General features: G+C 38.6%; 1 long non-coding RNA gene and 1 pseudogene across 1 annotated transcript; one reads left to right on the forward strand and one right to left on the reverse strand.

Annotated features, from left to right (window-relative positions):
* Nucleotides 1-2359: 2359 nt before the first annotated feature.
* On the reverse strand, nucleotides 2360-7618 carry LOC117967554 (uncharacterized; annotated as a pseudogene).
* A 2259-nt stretch (nucleotides 7619-9877) lies between these two features.
* LOC131723406 (uncharacterized) lies at nucleotides 9878-10927 on the forward strand. The gene is made up of 3 exons (XR_009320262.1): nucleotides 9878-9939; nucleotides 10302-10849; nucleotides 10890-10927. It is a non-coding gene; the product is annotated as an uncharacterized LOC131723406 (long non-coding RNA).
* Nucleotides 10928-22257: the final 11330 nt, after the last annotated feature.

Consider the following 22257-nt stretch of genomic DNA (forward strand, 5'->3'; position numbering starts at 1 on the left):
ATAATTCTTATGTATGAACTATATAGGGCAGGAAATGGTTTCGTCATTTGGAAATGTTTGTGACTGTGAAGAAGCTTCACATTGGGGTGCATTCTCCAATGCAATATAATCTTAGATGTCGTTTATAAACAGTGCGTCTTCATTTTTTTTCCTGAAAGTCTATGTAAGTAAATCCTAACAAGTTTTAGTATTTTGATTAGTCTTTTATTTTGTTAATGTGAAGAGTGGTCAAAGTGGGTGTCGCTTTGAACAGGATGGAGAGAGAGAGAGAGAGAGATAGAATGTATATACATATGTAGAGTATGTATATTTTATATGAAAAATTAATTATTGCATATTTTTTAGAAGAATGAAGAGCGTTATTATTACAATATTTATTCATATTAAGACATTTTTGATCAAACTCCTTCCTGTGTTTGGGTAGAAAGTGAAAGTAAGCACAGTTTGCTTTTGACTGAGGTTCTCTATTCTCTACTGCAGACTTGCATTCAGTGACGGATCTAGCCTTGTAACTTGACAGTTTCTCTAATTTCTTGCCTGGGAATATATCTTGAAATGTTTTAAAAAGGTCGATTTTAGAGACAAAAAGTCCCACAATACAGATCACAGAAATGATTAGCCTAATAATTTAACACAAATTTGTTACATTAGCCAGTAGCAAGCAACTGTTTTTTTTACGTTTGTGTTTCATTTTAGTTTCATACGACTTACTGCCAGACATAAAGAAGTGTAACATTTCTTTACGTTGTCAGGGATCTTTGTAGCCATTTCTGTGCTTAGGTACTATGGGATAATTAAAATAATATATAAGTTCACATGGTTTGAACTTATTGAATCAAGTCCAGCTACTTGTAACTAATAGAAGATCAATCTTTTTTATACAGCTGTCGATTCAACTTTATAGGACAAAATATTAAATATAGCACTGTGCAATTTGGCAACTTGCTTCTCTGAAAATTGCTGTGTCACTAGATTTGTTGCTTGTCGCTTTGACCATGTTTTTTTGTCACTAGGAAAACCCAAAAGTCGCTAGATCTAGCTACAAAATCGCTAACTTGGCACAGGATTCCAATGGCTGTACAATGGTTGATTATTAATTAAAACAGTAGTTATTTCTAATCAATTCATTACACAAAGCACTGTTTCCAAATCATATCCTGTTGGGGTCACAAAGACAAATCTGCCCAATTCCAGCCTTGCTGAAGCACCCCCAGATGAGTCCAATTTTCAGCTTTGCCCAACACCTGGTCGTCTAATGGTTAGACGGAGACCTGGAGAGGCCTACAAGCCACAGTGTCTCGCACCCACTGTGAAATGTGGTGGAGGATCGGTGATGATCTGGGGGTGCTTCAGCAAGGCTGGAATCGGGCAGCTTTGGCATGAATCAAGCCAAGTACAAGGTTGTCCTGGAAGAAAACTTGCTTCCTTCTGCCCTGACAATATTCCCCAACTCTGAGGATTGGTTTTTCCAGCAGGATAATGCTCCATGCCACACAGCCAGGTCAATCAAGTTGTAGATGGAGGACCACCAGATCAAGACCCTGTCATGGCCAGCCCAATCTCCAGACCTGAACCCCATTGAAAACCTCTGGAATGTGATCAAGAGGAAGATGGATGGTCACAAGCCATCAAACAAAGCCGAGCTGCTTGAATTTTTGCGCCAGGAGTGGCATTAAGTCACCCAACATCAATGTGAAAGACTGGTGGACAGCATGCCAAGACGCATGAAAGCTGTGCTTGAAAATCAGGGTTATTCCACCAAATATTGATTTCTGAACTCTTCCTAAGTTAAAACATTAGTATTGTGTTGTTTAAAAATGAATATGAACTTATTTTCTTTGCATTATTCGAGGTCTGACAACACTGCATCTTTTTTTGTTATTTTGACCAGTTGTCATTTTCTGCAAATAAATGCTCTAAATGACAATATTTTTATTTGGAATTTGGGAGAAATGTTGTCAGTAGTTTATAGAATAAAACAAAAATGTTCATTTTACCCAAACACATACCTATAAATAGTAAAACTAGAGAAACTGATAATTTTGCAGTGGTCTCTTTTCCAGAGCTGTATATATATATATATATATATATATATATATATATATATATATATATATATATATATATATAACAGTATGGTAAACAGCTTATCATTTTGACTTGTTTGCTGCACACAGTAATTCAGCAACACTATTCATCTTAGCAGATATATAGGAGCTCATTTACACATTCATTTAATTCAGTTTAGGGACAAGTCTAAAACCCGTTCTGTCTCAAAGTGTCCTGGGATTGTGGAGCCTGTTTGCAATCCTAGTTCATTGTCCAGACTGCCAGGCTTTTACAATAGATGAGGTTTGCTTTATTGAAGACTAACTCTTCTCATCCGTTCCATCTTCGCTGTGTATTTCTTTTTCTCATCAGGCAGTAGATTTTCTCCTCTGGAAATCTTCGCCAGCAGGTCAGAATTTTTCTTCATTGTTTCTAAGTTTTGGATGCGGTCCTCGAACCCGGGTTTTTTATCTTCTTTCTCACTGCGAATGAGGAGGTCGATGTATTCCGATGTTGACAGAGTTTTGGGTTTCAAAGCGATTTCTTCAAGTCGAGCCAGACAGCTGGACGAGAGCCCAATGAGTTGCATCAATTTGTCTTCAATACTGTAAAACTCATCTTCCAGCCTTGTGAGAATTTCTTTGGTGCTCATAAACTCACCGGTTGCTTTTACGAAATTTTCCTTTAGCTTCGAGACTGTAGTTTTTACCTTCACTGGTTCGTATTCCCAAATTACTTTTTCAGATAAATGGGAGTCGTAGCGACAGTTCCCAGGGCATATTACACAGTTTCCATCATCATCCATGACTGCACATGACCTTATCTCTTCAGGCGTGGGCAGATAGCAGGCAGGGTGGCAAGAAAAATTACATGTGTTGCAGTTGGTCGACAAAACGTGTGTTACTTTCCTTTTACCTTTCAACTCTTGTTTTTCAACTTCAAAATCTTTATTTGCATTTATGTTTGCTTCGCTCTGTTCCAGGCATGACTTTGTACTTTTGATTTCACTCAGCTTTAACAAGCCTATTTGGATCTGAGGCACCAGTTTTTCCAGGGCGATCTCAAGGCGCTGGCGCTCTTCAAGCACTTTTCTCGTTAAAACTAAACTCCTTTGTTCCACTTTCTCCAACATCCTAAAGAACTTTTTCATGTTTTTTGAAGTGTCAACCCAGACGTCTTTCTTCTTCCGAAGGATGTTGTCCTCATCATCGCTTTCGGAATCTGAATCCGAATCCTCATCATCATCAAAAAGTTTCTTCATTGCAACATTGCTTATATATAACGCAGAATTATTAAAAGCAAAATTAGTCGGTTTCCCTTTTTTATCTTTGCTGCAGGGCAACTCCGCTGCCTTGATAGCTTCTAAAGCAGGGATATCTTTACAGTCTGCAAATGTGACCACTATCAATATATTGTTCTCAATGTCTTTTCCGAAAATGGAAAGGATTGAATCAAAGATGTACTGTTGTGTTTTAGTAAGGCGCGGCAGAGAGGCCTGGACAACGAAGCACACCGCGTCGATATGATCAACTCCATCTGGGTCTGAAAAGAAATCTTTAAGCTGCTGAGTGATCAGTTTGTCTTTATCCATACCTCTGGTGTCTCCAAACCCAGGTGTGTCGATGATGGTGAGAGAGAATGGGACCTGGAATCCCTCCTGGCGACTCAGTTCATACGCCGTCACAATGGAAGTCTGGCTTTCTGCTTGCGTTCGTTTCGTATCTTCATGGATCAGTTTGAAACGAAAATGATCTTCCCACTGAACCCCCAAGATGTAATTTACCATTCCATTGATGAGGGTGGACTTCCCTGCTCCTGTAGCCCCCACAACCATCACCACTTTATTGGTCTCCTTTCCCACCCCCCTTCCGAATATAAACTTCTGATAATGCTCACTGTTCCCCAGGGGCTCTTCATGTAAGGACAGCTGATGAACTGCAGGAGGCCCTTCTCCTATAGGAATGGAGAATTCTAGGAATCTTTCACTCTGTATTTCATCCTGAAGTTTTTTCTTTGATTTAGCTTCCTCCTCCGATAGTGTTGCAATTACTACTTCAGCACTCAGTGCACTCTTCCCTGCTTCTCCACAATCAGAAGACACCCTGAATCTGTAGCGATGACTGGGTTTTAGATTCTCCACTGTGTGCAGGCACTTTGTTTTCTGTGTTTTTACTTCAGTCCATTTTCCAGTTTCATCGCAATCTTCTCTGTATTGAACTGTGTAGCAAAGAATAGTTGCTCCCTCTCCTATAGACAAGGGCTTATCCCAAACCACTGTAATGGACTGCGCGTCAATGTGGTTCTTTGAAAGATTATCAGGAGGGCTTGTTGGGAGTGTCTTGCTCTCTGTTGGATCACTAGTCAAGCTTTTGCCTGGTTTGCACACTGCTTCATACTGAAACATGTAGTTTGTATTCGCTTCTAAACCCGACACGGTAAACGATTCGGTTTTGACTTTAGTATCCAGTGTGATCCATTCACTGTTCTCCACTTTCTGGTACATCACCTGATACTTCACAATCTCACTGAAGCCATTCTGCAGAGGAGGGAATGTTAGCTCCATACTGTTATGAGTTGTTCTACCGACAACTGGTGGCTCGGGTTTGGAGGGGAGCTCAAAGTTTTTACTCTCCAAAATCCCTCTTTTAAAGAGATAAACTGAAGAACCCAGATTGGTGTCATCTTGTATGGAGGCCACAATGAACTTGAGGCTCTCTTTACTTTTGTTTGCTTCCTCGAAATCCAAAAACAATCGCACACGTTCTGTCACCTGCATGGATATCTCGGCAGATCTGAACCATTTATCTTCTGCTTCCTCTGACTCACAAGTGTCCGTTGTTTTTACTTCACTGATTTCAGATGTTTGGCATGCTAGGTAGGTTCTTAAACTCTTCAGATAAGTTTCTTTTTGCTTTAAAGAAGTAAACGTGAAGCACACTACAAACTCATTGCTAGGATCCAGGACTATGTGGTCCAGCTCACTGCTTGATGACACCAGCGTTGCATTTTTCATGATGCTGAAATGGGACCTCAAGACATTTATCTCTCGTTCTTTATCTTCCAGCCACCCTGCCAGCATCTCGTTTCGGAACGGTGACTGCTCCTTGCCGGTCAGTATGTCTGTCACCACGCCTTCCTCTTTCCCCCCTCCACGGATGGAAGGCAGTGTTCTAGCTAAAGACTTCTGAAACACCAGCTTGTACTCTGAACACATGCCTTTGAAATTTCTGATCTTTGTTTTAATCTCTGGAAACTGGACAGCGATTCGGTCGTTCATCAGATCATTGCATTGTGCATCGCATTCATTTAACTCTTCCAAGACTTGCTGGGAGCGCCGGATGAGCCCAATGCTAATTTCCCTCACAAGCTGAGCTGCTTGGGAGTCCAGTTTATTTAGTGGGTAAAGCCACACCCTCATGGGTACAGCATGTTCACCGTTTTGCCCAAGCAGTTTTGGGGAGAAGGCTGTAGGTTTTAATTGCTTCCTCAAAAGTGACAGGATTGTTTTCCAGAGCAAAATCACCGTAGAATTTGCAACTGAACTGCTCAGTACTTTTTTTTTCTTCATCTGTCATTTTGAGAGATCCTTCCCCTTCAATTGATATCAAAGGTATTTTTTTTATCATAACTTTCAAATTGCCCTGAATGTCTTGTTCATTCTCTTCAGAAGAAACCTGTTTATCAAAGACAAAAAACGCCTGGGCGCCATATAACACAGCAGTAATGACATGAGTAGCTGTCCCATCTTTAAACACATTGGGATAGGTTACATTTTCAGGCCCTAGCTGGTTCATTGTGAGCTGTTCGAAGCGAGTGTGTGTCAAATACTGCACGGTGACACGAGATTGCCTTTTAGAAGATTTCTTGTCATTTAAATACTTTGCAGATCCTTCAACCTTGACCAGGCCACACAAAAAGCTTGCGGACAGCGATGCTTCAATATTCAAAGCTGATGCTTTATCCTCTATTGAGTCTGACGCAATGATCTGGAAATCTGTGTAAGGTTGAGGACGTCTGTCGATGTCTTTTTGCAGCTCCTCAAAGTTCCACAAGGTTACACCTAGTGAGAAAAAAACAGATCATAAATGCCTTGTTTTATTATTACTGTATTGGCCTCACTGTAAGGTGAGGTTGTTCTCATAAAGTCAGAGCTCAAGAAATACAACTTGCTTTATATTTGCAGACTATACTCAGAGTCTAATTGACATGCTCACTTATGTCTGTAGCCTACTGTGAGAGAGATCTAATGATTCTTGGTGTTAGATCTCCGTCCCGACCATGGGGGCACTGTATAAAAAGGAACAGAGTACCCTTAACTAAATGCCACGACAATTTATTCCTTAGGGTAGGTGGAAGTTGGTCATTTAGGAAGGGGGCAGAGCTACGGTACCCAAACTCAATGACTTAGACGGGAAACGGAGTGACATTCGAGGATTGGAGGAGCAGATGAGCTCGTTAACCTAGGGGTCATGAGTGAGGGTATAAATAGGGGGCGTAGTGCAAGTGATCTGTTCCTTGGTAAATAGTTAGTGTTTTAAACCTACAATGAGTCTGTGTTGCAGTATTGTGACCTGTGAGTTTTGTCTTGTGTTTGTTAACTGTTGACTGTTTTTTAATAGACTACCTGTAGCATGATCCGGAGCTGTAGCGAAAGCTAGCATAAACCCGGACATCACTTTCATCCCTGCATTTCACAGAGAACTGTAATACACCTCTTGCACTTATTCACTATCACTAGGAACTGTGTTTGTGTTTTGTGTTTTGTGTTGGTGTGTAAAACTGGACTTTTGGTTACGGGTCAAACCCGGGGATTTACAAATACCGAGTGATACACGCCGCTGTATCACTCCATTATTATTATTTACAGGTGTTTGCCATAAGGCTCTGGGCATTTGTCAATTAAATCAATAATCACCCTTGCATCTGGAAATCATTGTCTGTCTGTTTTGTATCCACTCTGCACTGCACTCACCTATATTCAAATCACCACTTTGCCACACCTACATATGCATACTGGTAATGTTTGGCTGTCAAGTGTGAAATGGCGTAAGTGCGTTGTCACTGTACTGAGTGTTAGAAAAGGTCTGCATCTGAAAATGGATAACCGAACTGCAGTAATCATATTCATTGCTGGAATTGATAAATTCAGGCCAATATGGTATTATCATCATCATCATCATCAAAAATGGATTGAAAACAGAGGCAGTTATCAAAGGGATAAGGTTTAAGATCATGATTATAATTATAATTCAAGTTAGGGGCAGTTCTATTAAGAGCAGATACATAGATATATTTCAGGGCAGTAGTGTGGAACAGTGGTGGTGACGGTGGATTTGTATGTATACAATATTGTGATATAATCTTGTAACAGCTGCATGTTGACATGGATAAGGGGGGCAGAGGTTTCCTTGTTGTCTTTTTGTTTAAGTTAAGTTTTTTTTTCTGAGATCGTCTATTCTTGTCTGGTCTTACCTGGAATCAGAGCATCGCTGCGGCAATCGTACAACATTCCGAGCTGGAAAGGTCGTCCCAGGGTCGCCAACTCAACAGCACTCTCCGAGTCGGACATTTTTCCCTCCGGATCGCTGCTCCAGGAAAAACTGCGATTGTCGAGAAAACAGCATGGCTTGTTTCACAAACTTTGATCAGCACAAGTCAGCACAAGTCTTTAACTACCTTGCTTAAAATAGCATTTAACGGTTCCTATAAACCAGAGGCAGTGTTGCCTCCTACTTGAGGAAAGTTACTGGATCCTCTGTAAGAAAAAAAAAAACAGCTTGTCGCTAGGTAAGGATATAGATACTAAAACATGCAGGTAGGTGGGAAAGGGAGGCACACTGGTGGTATTTGTAAAATATTAATACTATGCCTTGAGTGAGCAACAAATTTATTTATCAAATTATGATGCCAGTTTACTAATTTACAGATTGATTGTTTCTACAAAAAAACGGAAAACACTGCAGTAGCCAACTATTACTGAAGTTGTGCAGCACTGCTAAAATAAAAAAATATATATATTTATATAGCGACTTTCATAACCAGTATCTCAAGACACTTTACAATGATTAAAACATAGAAAACCAAGATAAACCAACAATTACAAAAACATTAAAAAGCAATAATATAAGACATGGGATATATATGGGAAATGGACGAAATAGTTGTACATGATGTTGTTTGTTGTGTTTGTTGTATTTACTGATCTCCGCTTGGTGTTGTGGATGTGTTGCATGTGTTGAATATGTTGAAACCCTGTGTGTCACCGTCTCCGAGAGAGTGGTAAAAATAGGTTCGGGGGGCTCTTTTGTAAGGTTGTTATTGAGTGATTTAACTGTGCCTATGGTAGGTGTTAAAAAAAAAAAAAAACACTGGTTATATGCAGCTTCTTAAGAATCAGTGGAATTCTTCATCAAACCATTACATTGGTGTTAGAAGCGCATTTGTAATGGGAATTGGATATAGATTTTTTTAAGTATATCTAACTCAAATGAGAAAAGTTGTCCTATCAAAAACTAAATGAGTAGCTAAGCTTAATTCATTTAAGGCAATGAGTTTACTTTACGGTAAACTTAGCTTACTAGGTTTTGCAGTGTGCATAACCTGACGTATTAGTGCATGATGTAAATGGGAAAAACACATTCCCTACGCAGTGCGGCACGAGTTATGTTTTTATGTTTGTCCGTTTTATTTGAATGAAGTTACATCGAAGTTCGTTGGTTTGTTTTATGAAAACCTTATTTCCAGCTTTTTATATAAGGGGAAAACAAACAATGAACTAGTAGACTTTTCATCATTCAAAAAACAAACATGTGCTGTGCCTGTGATATTATCATTATTTATATAGCTATAGTTTAATTTTTTCTTAGGATACGCCCCTTATTCAGAGCGATGTACTGTAGTTGTTACAAAATATTACATTCCAAATTCACTGTATGCAGTAGCGACTAAGAGGATATTCAAATAAAAGCATACAATACAGATTTCAAATAAGGGCAATTTTAAGGCATATACAGGCTATGTTCTTGTCTCTACTTGCTACCTCCTGTGGTCCAAAATACTCTGCCTGGCCCTCTGGCTCTCCCGTACAGTTTACGCTCATGTGTGCTGGTACAGTTTTAAAAAAAACAAAAACAGCAAGTTCCACCCAGCTCCCCCGAACGGCAGAGGTTAAATCGATACTGTTAACATGAAGTAATGCTTTCTTCTTGATTATTTGCAAATCCAAATTGAATGTAAAATAACAATAGCTATTATGTATCCCTGCATTGTGTTCTTTTTTTAATTAACGTGACATGCAGAATAATTAACTAAATCTAGTAGGTTTACAACATGGGAAAAAATAATCCTAAATGTGATCTTTAAAATAAGATTGTCAGTTTATTAACTTCCACACTGCGTTTAGTTTAGTTTCCTGTAGTTCTATTAGTTTGTTTTCTCTCTCTATCTCCCCCTTGCTCATTTAAATAATGTTTCCCTTTAAATGCTACCTACCAGATAATAAAACCCCAAAACTAGAAACATAAACCACAGAGAGCTACGGTAAAGCAGATTCCAAAAACTGGGCAAAGTACATCTACATATAATACTCACCAAAAGAGACCAAACAACACTCATCAAACACTGGCAACGCTGAAGTCTTTGTCGTCAAGAGATATCTTTTATATGTGAAAGAATTTAAAACCTTACAAAGGTTGTGAGCAGCGTGCATGTGATCAGTGTCATAAAGAAGTGATGATTATGCTTTTTCTTATCATGTGCAAAGACCATTGCTGTTCCTAAATCAGAGTGCATGGAATTAAATGAGATAAGGACGAGACAAAGGTTAAATGCTTAAATAAACCTTCACTGACAAATATGTAGGTGCTTAAAAAGGGCTCTTCATCTAAACAGGTAAGAACTTACCGTCTTTTCTTAATTTATTATTATTATTATTATTATTATTATTATTATTATTATTATTATTATTATTATTATTATTATTTACTAATAGTTTTTTTATCAGGCATTTAAATCTAAAAGTAAACCCGGAGTGAAATTACATAAGAAATATGCTAAATATATTTATGGCAAATAGTCTATATATAGGCTCTGTGTTAAAATATATGTTACAATACACCGTCATATTTTCATGGAAAATATATTACAATATCTTGTAATATACTTTTAAATATAATGTGTAATTTAATGAGGAATTACTTGAATCTTTGTTTTCTTTTAATCTTTTTTTTGTTCCCTTTGTTTACATCTTCCAGGAATTCTTCAATAAAAAAGAAAATAAAGATGGGTGGAGGTCGATCTAAAGTTAAACGCAGAGAAGTTCATGTTACTAAAGACATTTATCATTGTTGCAATTGTGGATGTGAAACCGATGGTCATTTCAGACACGGACGGGCAGTTTATTGCCAACCGTGTTACAATGTTGAAGCAGGAAAAAGGGCAGATGCAGAATCTACAAGGAAAAAAAATGTTCAAGATCGATATAAGGAGGCGGAGGAGAGAATTCGAATACAAAGAGAAGTGAAGGACAAAAAGATGAAAGAAGAGCAGGCGGCAATGGCAGTTCAGTAACGCCTCAAAGAACATTTTAGTGCATTGCAACAAACAAATAAAAAATAATCAGAAGTCATGATCGCTTGTTTTTGTGACATTGCAGCAAATTGCAATGTTCTGGGTCCCTGCTGTGTTTAATAATAAATGTTGTGTTTTGTAATGAACTGCAGGGTATAATAATGAACTGCGAGGTTTAATTATGAAAGCTGTGTTTTATAATGAGCTGCTGTGTTTAATAATGAACTGCGAGGTTTAATAAGGAACTGCTGTGTTTAATAATGAACTGTGAGGTTTAATTATGAAAGCTGTGTTTTATAATGAGCTGCTGTGTTTTATAATGAACTGCGAGGTTTAATAAGGAACTGCTGGGTTTAATAATGAACTGATATGTGGATAAACGATGGCCATACCAAAATGCTATTATTTTAAAAACAAATAAAATCTATTATTTCTGTTGCTTTTTTTTTACTTCCAGTTCTATTTTTTCCAATTCCATTTTTGTAAATGAAAGCAGTTGTATTCTGTTCTAAACGTGTTGATTTTGAACTGCAATTAAAGTAATGTGAAAAAGGTGTTATTGTTGCTGTAAAAGTAAAAGGTATTCTGAAACTGCCATAATAGTAATACTAGTCATATTGAATGAATGTCAATATGAAGACTGTATCTAAAAGGCTTGGTGTTTGTAATTTTCTTTCATTATTATTTGATTATGATTGTTGACTCTGCCTGAGACCTGTAACACATAGGCATAATAGGGGCGAGGTAAGGTTGCATACCTTAATGTCCCATTTCCTGACTGCAAAAATGTGACTGCAATGCTGAAATAAAATGTATACTACCACAGTGATGTGGCACGTCAATATTATTATTATTTATTTATTTATTTATTTATTAGCAGACACCCTTATCCAGGACGACTTACAATTATTACAATATATCACATTATTATTTTACATACAATATATACAGTCACCTCCAAAATTATTGGCACCCTTGATAAAAAAGCCTGTATAAAATAAACAACACAGGTAATGAGCTCAAATATATGGGAAAACCATATTATTTTATTCTAATACAATTGCTCAGAGAAAAAGTTTTTTTATTAACAAGTAATACATTTTTTTTTCAAAAGATAGCTGTCAGAATTATTGTCACCCCTAAAGATTCTTATAAATGAAATCAAACAAAATTAAATCTGCATTAACATTCTACTTCTTTAAGTTCATCTCAGTCTTAAGGAACAGTATTGTGGCCTTCCACGGCTTCCTGTTTCACTGGGATATAAAAATGAGGTAACACATTCATTTGTTATCTATCGCCATGAGGAAAGGCAAATAACTCACAAATGAAAAGAGACAAATGGTTGTTGACCTTCATAAATCAGGCAATGGGTACAAAACAATATCTAAAAACTAAATATACCACTATTAGGGCAATAATTAAGAAGTTCAAAACCACTGGAACAGTGGTAAACTGGACTGGTAGAGGACGCAAGTGTATCTTGCCCCCACTCACAGTGAGGCAGATGGTTCAGGAGGCAAAGGGAAATCCAAGGGCCACAGTTGGAGAATTACAGAACTTGGTTGTATCTTGTGGTCACCAAGTCTCCAAATCTACAATTAGACGCCACCAATAGGCTATTTGGAAAGGTTGCCAGAAAAAAGCCTTTACTGAGAGCAACCAACAAAAGTAAGCACCTGGAGTTTGCTAAATGGCATTGGCACTTCAATTGGAACAGGATGCTATGGTCAGATGAGACGAAAATAGAGCTCTTTGGCCACGCACACCAGCGGTGGGTTTGGCGTTGAAAGAAGGATGTGTGTGCAGAAAAGAACCTCATACCTACTGTAAAATATGGTGGTGGATCTTTGATGTTATGGGGCTGTTTTGCTTCCACTGGTCCTTGGGCCCTTGTTAAGGTCAACCGCATCATGAACTAAACCCAGTACCACGACATTTTAGCCAAAAACCTGGTTTCCTCTGCCAGGAGGCTGAAACTTGGCCGCAAGTGGATCTTCCAACAAGACAATGACCCCAAGCACACATCAAAATCCACAAAGAAATGTTTAATTGACCACAAAATCAACATTGTGCAATGGCCATCTCAGTCTCCGGACTTGAACCCCATTGAAAACCTATGGTTTCAATTGAAGACGGCAGTCCATAAGCGCAGACCGAAGGACATCAAGGATCTTGAAAGATTCTGTTTGGAGGAATGGTCTGAGATCCCTTCCAATGTGTTCTACAATCTCATTAAACATTATAGAAAAAGTGTCATGCCGTTATCCTTGCAAGGAGAGGGTGCACAAAGTACTGAAAACAAGGGTGCCAATAATTGAGACACTTCATTTTTTTTGGAAATAAATTTATAATTTGAGAAATGTGTAATTTTGGTTGATTCCATTGAATCATTAATCAAGTCAAATATATTCCACATGTTGGAAAGTTACAATATAGCTCAATAATGGTATTATTTATTTTATACAGTCTTTTTTGCTCATCTTTATCAATGTGCAATGTGCATTATAAATATCATATGGGAGATACTGAAATTGAAGAAGGGAACTATGAAAAAGACCTAGGAGTTTATGTTGGCTCAGAAATGTCTTCATCTAGAAAATGTGGGGAAGCTATAAAAAGGCCAACAAGATGCTCGGATATATTGTGAGGAGTGTTGAATTTAAATCAAGGGAAGTAATGTTAAAACTTTACAATGCATTAGTAAGACCTCACCTAGAATATTGTGTTCAGTTCTGGTCACCTCGTTACAAAAAGGATATTGCTGCTCTAGAAAGAGTGCAAAGAAGAGCAACCAGAATTATCCCGGGTTTAAAAGGCATGTCGTATGCAGACAGGCTAAAAGAATTGAATCTATTCAGTCTTGAACAAAGAAGACTATGTGGTGATCTGATTCAAGCATTTAAAATCCTAAAAGGTATAGATAATGTCGACCAAGGGGACTTTTTTGACCTGAAAAAAGAAACAAGGACCAGGGGTCACAAATGGAGATTAGATAAAGGGGAATTCAGAACAGAAAATAGGAGGCACTTTTTTACACAGAGAATTGTGAGTGTCTGGAACCAACTCCCCAGTAATGTTGTTGAAGCTGACACCCTGGGATCCTTCAAGAAGCTGCTTGATGAGATTCTGGGATCAATAAGCTACTAACAACTAAACGAGCAAGATGGGCTGAATGACCTCCTCTCGTTTGTAAACTCTTATGTTCTTAAGGGTGCCAAAAATTTTGGAGGTGACTGTATATATATATATAAGTGGCTATATATTATTATTATTATTATTATTTGTTTATTTAGCAGACGCCTTTATCCAAGGCGACTTACAGAGACCAGGTTGTGTGAACTATGCATCAGCTGCAGAATCACTTACAATTATGTCTCACCCGAAAGACAGAGCACAAGGAGGTTAAGTGACTTGCTCAGGGTCACACAATGAGTCAGTGGCTGAGGTGGGATTTGAACCGGGGATTTCCTGGTTACAAGCCCTTTTCTTTAACCACTGGACCACACAGCCTCCTCTATCTGCATCAAATCATACATACTGTCCGCAAATTCTCTATTGATATCTACGATTCGAGAAGTGTAGTTAGATATATAAAAAAAGTGTGCACCAGGTGTAGGACGCCCAAAACACTCCTCCTTTCAAATCACTCTAGGGTCTATAAGGAAGCAAAATAAAATGCTATTACTGCTATTTCTTACAAGCCATACAAATTGCAATTTTACCATTAACCAATTTTTCTTTAGATTCTGATAATAGTTTGATAGTTTGCGTGCTGCAAAAGCTGAGTTCATTTTTAACAACAATTTGAACCCTTACAATACTGTAACAGTTCAAGGGTAAATGGAGCAGCTCAACAGCCCTTATAAGGACTATGATAGAGGGGAGCAAAAGCAATACTAATACACTCACATTGTGTGCACACATCACCCTGTGTACGTGCAAATGTTCCCTCCGGATCACAGCTCCAGGAAAAACTGTGAATTACAGGAAAACAGCAAGAACACCAACAGTACAATAAAACAGACTTGAACTCTTTTGGCTTGTTTACAAACCTTGATCAGCACAAATCTTTAACTACCTTGCTTCAAATATAACTTAACAACAGTACAATAAAACAGATTTGAACCCTTTTGGCTTGTTTACAAACCTTGATCAGCACAAGTCTTTAACTGCCATGCATACAATAGCATTTAATGGTTACTATAAACCAGAGGCAGTGTTGCCAACTCCTACTTGAGGAAAGTTACTGGACCTGCTGAGGCCGGTTGCAATAAAGTTGGTCTTGAAGTCTGACTTGAAGCTGGACTAAAAGTCAGACTTAGTGTCAAGTCGGACTAGGATAAGCCTGGCTTGAGAAACTGTTGCAGTATTGAAGACTTAAACTAGCTGGACTTGAAGTAGGACTTCAGTAGGATTTACATCTTATCAAGGGAAAATAAATGGCCACACACACTGTGACTTTTCTGTATTTTTATTATCAATATTGGATATAGGCTACTTCAATTGGAACGAGCATTTATTATATAACATGTAATAACTATAGCTAAGCAGACGCCACTTTTAATCACGACAACATTATAATGATCTACGTATTTTGTAGTTGCTAACTACAATCATAAACCAGTATCCCAAACAAATGTGTATCTTTGACTTGGAGTTTTAATTACACCAAATGCTAATGCAGCCAAGGTTCTCCCCACGAATTTTTACTAGCCGGGAGGCAGAATTATTATTATTATTATTATTATTATTATTATTATTATTATTATTATTATTATTATTATTATTATTATAATATTTCGCATAAACAAAAATCTATATAGAGCATTTCAAACTGAAACATAAAATAAGACAGAATACTGCCACATTTTTAATCTATAAAATGCAATTCTAAATACTGAAGTCTTGTAGGCCTATTATTTTCTCAATAATATTCAAAATTCAATTCATATTATTTTTTAATCGCGTTAGCATTCGTTCGTGGTGCAAGTTAAAATAATGCATTAGTTGAATGGGTGGATCCACACATCCCAATCACTCGGCGGAGCTGCAGTTTTCCTGAAACATCACGTAAATCTCAGGTTGAGTATCGGTACTTGTATTACTTCTGATTCCACTTCTGTAATCTTCCTTCTTATACCACTACTCTTTGTACATGTCAACGGATTCATTTTAAATTCTTAATGCACCTGGAAATAGGGCTGTGGCAGGGCAGGGCCCTGCCTGTAAATAATAATAATATTGTTGTTGTGCGGAAATTTTGGTGGTGGTTGGCAGGGATGGGGTTAATTTACTATCCCTGCCAAAATGCACGTGAGAATGTGGCTGGAGCTAATTGAATAATTGATAATTAGGCTCCAGCCACATGGTATAAAAAGAGAAAATCCTTTGTTTGGTGGTGGGAGTTTTGGGTTGAGTGAACAGTATGGCACCACATTTGTTTGGTGTGACAAAGTTCAGTGAAGGCTCTGCCCAGCCTGAGCAGTTTAGTTTAAACTTTTGTTTTGGCCCTTGTGCCAGTTATTTTGTAAGTGTTTATTGTGTGCGAGATTTGTTTTTGTTTAACTGTTTTATTTTTGCTCTGTGTTTTGTTCAAGTTTTTGATTTACTTTTGTTGATTAAACTGCGCAGCAGCGCTTTAACTGCAGTTTCCTGGTCTCTGAGTCTCTTTGCCTGGGCCGGCAAGGCTACCCTCTCACAAGGGCCCACTGTTTTGAAATGCACTCTGTCAGTTGTAGTCTATACTCTGCCTGAAAATGCTCTGCTTTGTTTGCACTCCGGGAGTTGCAGTCTACAGCCAGAGATTTATTACCTCAATAAGCCTTGTGTAGGCCTATGTACTGTATAATGTTAATGTGTAGGGGACCATGGGTGTTGTTTTGTCATAATGTTTATTTTACTTCAAAACAAAGGTAACAACTCAGGTAAGACAGCCATTAAATGTATTTATCTCAATGCTAGAAGTCTCAGAAACAAAATGTTAGAATTTGAAGCTACTGCACTAACAAGTAACTATGATTTGGTAGGTGTTACAGAAACTTGGTTGTCTGAGAGTGAAGGAGATGAATATAATATTAGTGGGTATACACTGTATAGGCAGGAGAGAAGAGGAGGAGGGATAGCGCTATACATGAGAAATATTCTTGAAGCCCAGGTGTCAAATCTGGACAAAGAAAACAACGCTGATTCAATGGGTCAGAATAATGGACAAAAATAATCTGTTATACAATGACATTAGAAATGCATGTAGAAAAGGAGAAGCCATACTAATGGGGGATTTCAACTTCCCCCGTATAAAATGGGAAAACCAGGTGGGAAGCACGACGGAAGAAATTAAAATGGTGGAAATGACAAATGACTGCTTCCTAACGCAATTTGTCAAGGCACCGACTAGAGGGGAGGCATGCTTTGATTTAGTCTTTTCAAATAACTAAGACAGAATAACTAAAACAGAGGTCAGAGAACCATTGGCAAACTCAGACCACAACATGGTCTCATTTGAAGTGATTTTTAAAACCAAACTAAAAAGCAAACTATGAAGGTCTGAAGCAGAGACTAACAGAAGTAAATTGGAGTAAAATAGAGAAAACATCCACTGAAAAAGGATGGCTGTTTTTTAAAAAATGTAGTACTAGAGGTGCAAAACAGTTACATCCCAAAAGCAGACAAAGCTAAATCTAAAACAAAATGGCCAAAATGGTTTAATAGATCAATTAAAAAAAATATTCAGTGAAAAAAGGCACTTTACAGAGCGTTTCAAAGAGATCAAAAACAAAGTACACAGAAAGAGTACTTGGAACTGCAAACGCAAGTCAAAAAGGAAGTTAGAAAGGCCAAGAGAGAGACAGAAATGCACATTGCTAAGGGGGCTAAAACAAATTCCAAAATGTTTTTCCAATATTATAACAGCAAGAGAACATTCAAAGAGGAGGTTAAATGGCTAAGCGATACAAATGGCAAAATCATAGACAAAGTAAAAAAATAGCAAATATATTAAATTATTACTTTTCACAAGTTTTTACAAAGGAGGATACAGACAACATACCACACATGTCAATCTGACCTGCTAACCTGCTTGACTTCTTTGAGGATGCAACATTGACAATGGATAATTGCAAAGTATACGACATGGTTTATTTAGATTTCCAGAAAGCTTTTGACAAAGTCCCGCGTTAAAAGATTAATTCTCAAACTGAACGCAGTAGGGATTCAAGGAAATGTATGCGCATGGATTAGGGAGTGGTTAACATATAGAAAACAGAAAGTACTGATTAGAGGAGAATCCTCAAAATGGAGCGAGGTAACCAGTGGTGTACCGCAGGGATCAGTATTAGGTCCTCTGCTATTCCTAATCTACATTAATGATTTAGATTCTGGTATAGTAAGCAAACTTGTTAAATTTGCAGACAACACAAAAATAGGAGGAGTGGCAAACACTGTTGCAGCAGCAAAGATCATTCAAAATGATCTAAACAGCTTTCAGAACTGGGCAGACACGTGGCAAATGACATTTAATAGAGAAAAGTGTAAGTTACTGCACGCAGGCAATACAAATGTGCATTATAAATATCATATGGGAGTTACTGAAATTGAAGAAGGAATCTATGAAAAAGACCTAGGAGTTTATGTTGACTCAGAAATGTCTTCATCTAGACAATGTGGGGAAGCTATAAAAAGGCTAACAAGATGCTCGGATATATTGTGAGAAGTGTTGAATTTAAATCAAGGGAAGTAATGTTAAAACTTTACAATGCATTAGTAAGACCTCACCTAGAATATTGTGTTCAGTTCTGGTCACCTCGTTACAAAAAATGATATTGCTGCTCTAGAAAGAGTGCAAAGAAGAGCAACCAGAATTATCCCGGGTTTAAAAGGCATGTCGTATGCAGACAGGCTAAAAGAATTGAATCTATTCAGTCTTGAACAAAGAAGACTACGCGGTGATCTGATTCAAGCATTCAAAATCCTAAAAGGTATAGACAATGTCGACCCAGGGGACTTTTTTGACCTGAACAAAGAAACAAGGACCAGGGGTCACAAATGGAGATTAGATAAAGGGGCATTCAGAACAGAAAATAGGAGGCACTTTTTTACACAGAGAATTGTGAGGGTCTGGAACCAACTCCCCAGTAATGTTGTTGAAGCTGACACCCTGGGATCCTTCAAGAAGCTGCTTGATGAGATTCTGGGATCATTAAGCTACTAACAACCAAACAAGCAAGATGTGCTGAATGGCCTCCTCTCGTTTGTAAACTTTCTTATGTTCCTATGTTCTTACCTCAAAATGGAGCAAGGTAAACAGTGGTGTAACGCAGGGATCAGTATTAGGTCCTCTGCTATTCCTAATCTACATTAATGATTTAGATTCTGGTGTAGTAAGCAAACATGTTAAATTTGCAGATGACACAAAAATAGCAGTGGCAAACACTGTTGCAGCAGCAGAGGTCATTCAAAATGATCTAGACATCATTCAGAACTGCACAGACACGTGGCAAATGTCATTTAATAGAGAATAGTGTAAGTTACTGCACACAGGCAATACAAATGTGCATTATAAATATCATATGGGAGATACAGAAATTGAAGAAGGAATCTATGAAAAAGACCTAGGAGTTTATGTTGACTCAGAAATGTCTTCATCTAGACAATGTGGGGAAGATATAAATATGGCCAACAAGATGCTTGGATATATTGTGATAAGTGTTGAATTTAAATCAAGGGAAGTAATGTTAAAACTTTACAATGCATTAGTAAGACCTCATATAGAATATTGTGTTCAGTTCTGGTCCCCTTGTTACAAAAAGGATATTGCTGCTCTAGAAAGAATGCAAAGAAGAGTGACCAGAATTATTCTGGGTTTGAAAGGCATGTCGTATGTAGACAGGCTAAAAGAATTGAATCTATTCTTGAACAAAGACGACTACGCAGTGATCTGATTCAAGCATTCAAAATTCTAAAAGGTATTGACAAAGTCGACCCAGGGAACTTTTTCGACCAGAAAAAAGAAACAAGGACCAGGTGTCACAAAAGGGGCATTCAGAACAGAAAATAGGAGGCAGTTTTTACACAGAGAATTGTGAGTGTCTGGAACCAACTCCCCAGTAATGTTGTTGAAGCTGACACCCTGGGATCCTTCAAGAAGCTGCTTGATGAGATTCTGGGATAAATAAGCTACTAACAACCAAACGAGCAAGATGGGCCGTATGGGGCCTCCTCTCGTTTGGAAACTTTATTATATTCTTGTGTCTTAATACACGCCGCTGTATTACTTATCAATATTATTATTTACTGTTTGTTTTGCCATTAGCTACTCAACATAAAAGAAATAAAAACAAACCTTTGCACCTGGATTACAATTGTCTGTCTGTTCTTTGATCACCTGTACCTGCACACTTTGCCACAATCCCATACACAGTGAAAGAAAGAAAGGTACAGTTACTGATCTTTACCAAATGCTTCACATACCGGATGACTCTCTGGTAGACTGGGAGAAAAAAACTAGACCTACTGTGTTTCCCAGACTTGTACACTCATGGAATTCATGCTGAACGGATGCCCCATTTGAATCCAACAGAGTTTGTCAAAGCTCTGCTTCAGTCATGCCATGTGCAAAAGGCTGAATCAGCAATATATCTTTCACCTGTAACATCAGGCCAATCTTTGCCAGATTAACGGAGGACCTGGACTGACCTGGGACAATACATAAAGGTGAATGGACCAGGGTTTGCAAACATGCCCATCAGTGAACTTGTTGCACAAGATCCTGTCAGTGTATCTCAGTTCATGCACAACACGTTTCTTGCAATCTTGAATTTTATCACATCCCCAAATGGCCCTCTGGGGGAAGTTACACTTTACTTTTGGTGCAGAGAGTACCAGGGTCATGGAAGGCAGAACTTCCACATAGAGAGTACCAGGGTCATGGAAGGCAGCACTTCCACATAGAGAGTACCAGGGTCGTGGAAGGCAGCAATTCCACATAGAGAGTACCAGGGTCATGGAAGGCAGCACTTCCACATAGAGAGTACCAGGGTCGTGGAATGCAGCACTTCCACATAGAGAGTACCAGGGTCGTGGAAGGCAGCACTTCCACTTAGAGAGTACCAGGGTCATGGAAGGCAGCACTTCCACATAGAGAGTACCAGGGTCATGGAAGGCAGCACTTCCACATAGAGAGTACCAGGGTCATGGAAGGCAGCACTTCCACTTAGAGAGTACCAGGGTCATGGAAGGCAGCACTTCCACATAGAGAGTACCAGGGTCATGGAAGGCAGCACTTCCACATAGAGAGTACCAGGGTCATGGAAGGCAGCACTTCCACATAGAGAGTACCAGGGTCGTGGAATGCAGCACTTCCACATAGAGAGTACCAGGGTCATGGAAGGCAGCACTTCCACATAGAGAGTACCAGGGTCATGGAAGGCAGCACTTCCACATAGAGAGTACCAGGGTCGTGGAATGCAGCACTTCCACATAGAGAGTACCAGGGTCGTGGAAGGCAGCACTTCCAAATGACCTGACAGCACCTGTACTCAGAGACTGTGTCTTGAAATGGCAGCAACATAAATGCAACAAGTACTGTCTAAGATCCAAGAAAATAAAAACAAGGTGGTGACAGTTTGTTGTTTTGGATTTCCCAGAAAAGAACAAACCATGGTGGTAATCCGTGATGTGGCTGAAGCCATTGCTGGCTGGAAAGCACTCAAACCTCACAGCAGACTCTATGATCTCCCACGGAGTGGTACAGAAGTCAGAACCAATGACTACAATCCAGCCATTTTGGATATTCAGTTAATTTGTGAACAATATACAGCCCTCAACTGCTACATTACAAAATACCTCTCAAAACCTGAAAAGAGTTTTGCCCTTGGCATCATGAATGACATTAAGTCTCTGGTCAGCAGACTGTGGAATGTTGCACTCCGCAGCTTGAACAGAGAATGCGGTTCACTTGAAGCAGCAGACAACCTCCTAGGCTTACCTCTCTAAGGCACTTCCCATACACTTACCTTGCATTCTCATTATCCTTTGCACTCGTTGCCATTATTGGTCTTGTTCGTCATCTTCATTGTTGGAAATATATTGCTTCATGCTCTTTGAGGTATTCTTGTATGTATGGGCTGAATGTCTGTCCATATGTGCCCTGATCTACCTGTGCCTTACCTGCATGTTGTCCGTGTGTCTTCCCAAAGCATACTTGTCTGCACCTGTGATGACGCCTCTCCCATTCCCTGTCTGTCTTTCTCTCTGTAGTAGAGCTTGTAAGGATAACCAAGAACACTTCAGTCTGTGTTGAGCACTTTCCTTGGCACATGTATCTCAGCATCATTATTCTCGTTACAGCCAAGATGATAAGGGACATTTTCAAAGAGCATTTCAATGTAAAGTGGAGCGATCAAAAAAAGAAGCCAAGTTAGAATTAACAATTGTGTGAATGTTGGGCCCCAGCACCTTTCCAATTGTGCCTATTTGCTTGATACTTGACAAGGTTGCACCAATTGCTTCTCCTAACGGGCTTTTGTGTTTGATATCACCACTTTAAACGGCTGTTGCATTTTTCTAACTTGTTTTTTTACATTGACAATGTTTTTGCTATAGATATCACTTCTTTGTTTACTTCATCAAATAATGAATAAA

This window comes from Acipenser ruthenus, chromosome 55 (genome assembly GCF_902713425.1).
Source record: "Acipenser ruthenus chromosome 55, fAciRut3.2 maternal haplotype, whole genome shotgun sequence".
NCBI classification, from domain to species: Eukaryota; Metazoa; Chordata; class Actinopteri; order Acipenseriformes; family Acipenseridae; genus Acipenser; species Acipenser ruthenus.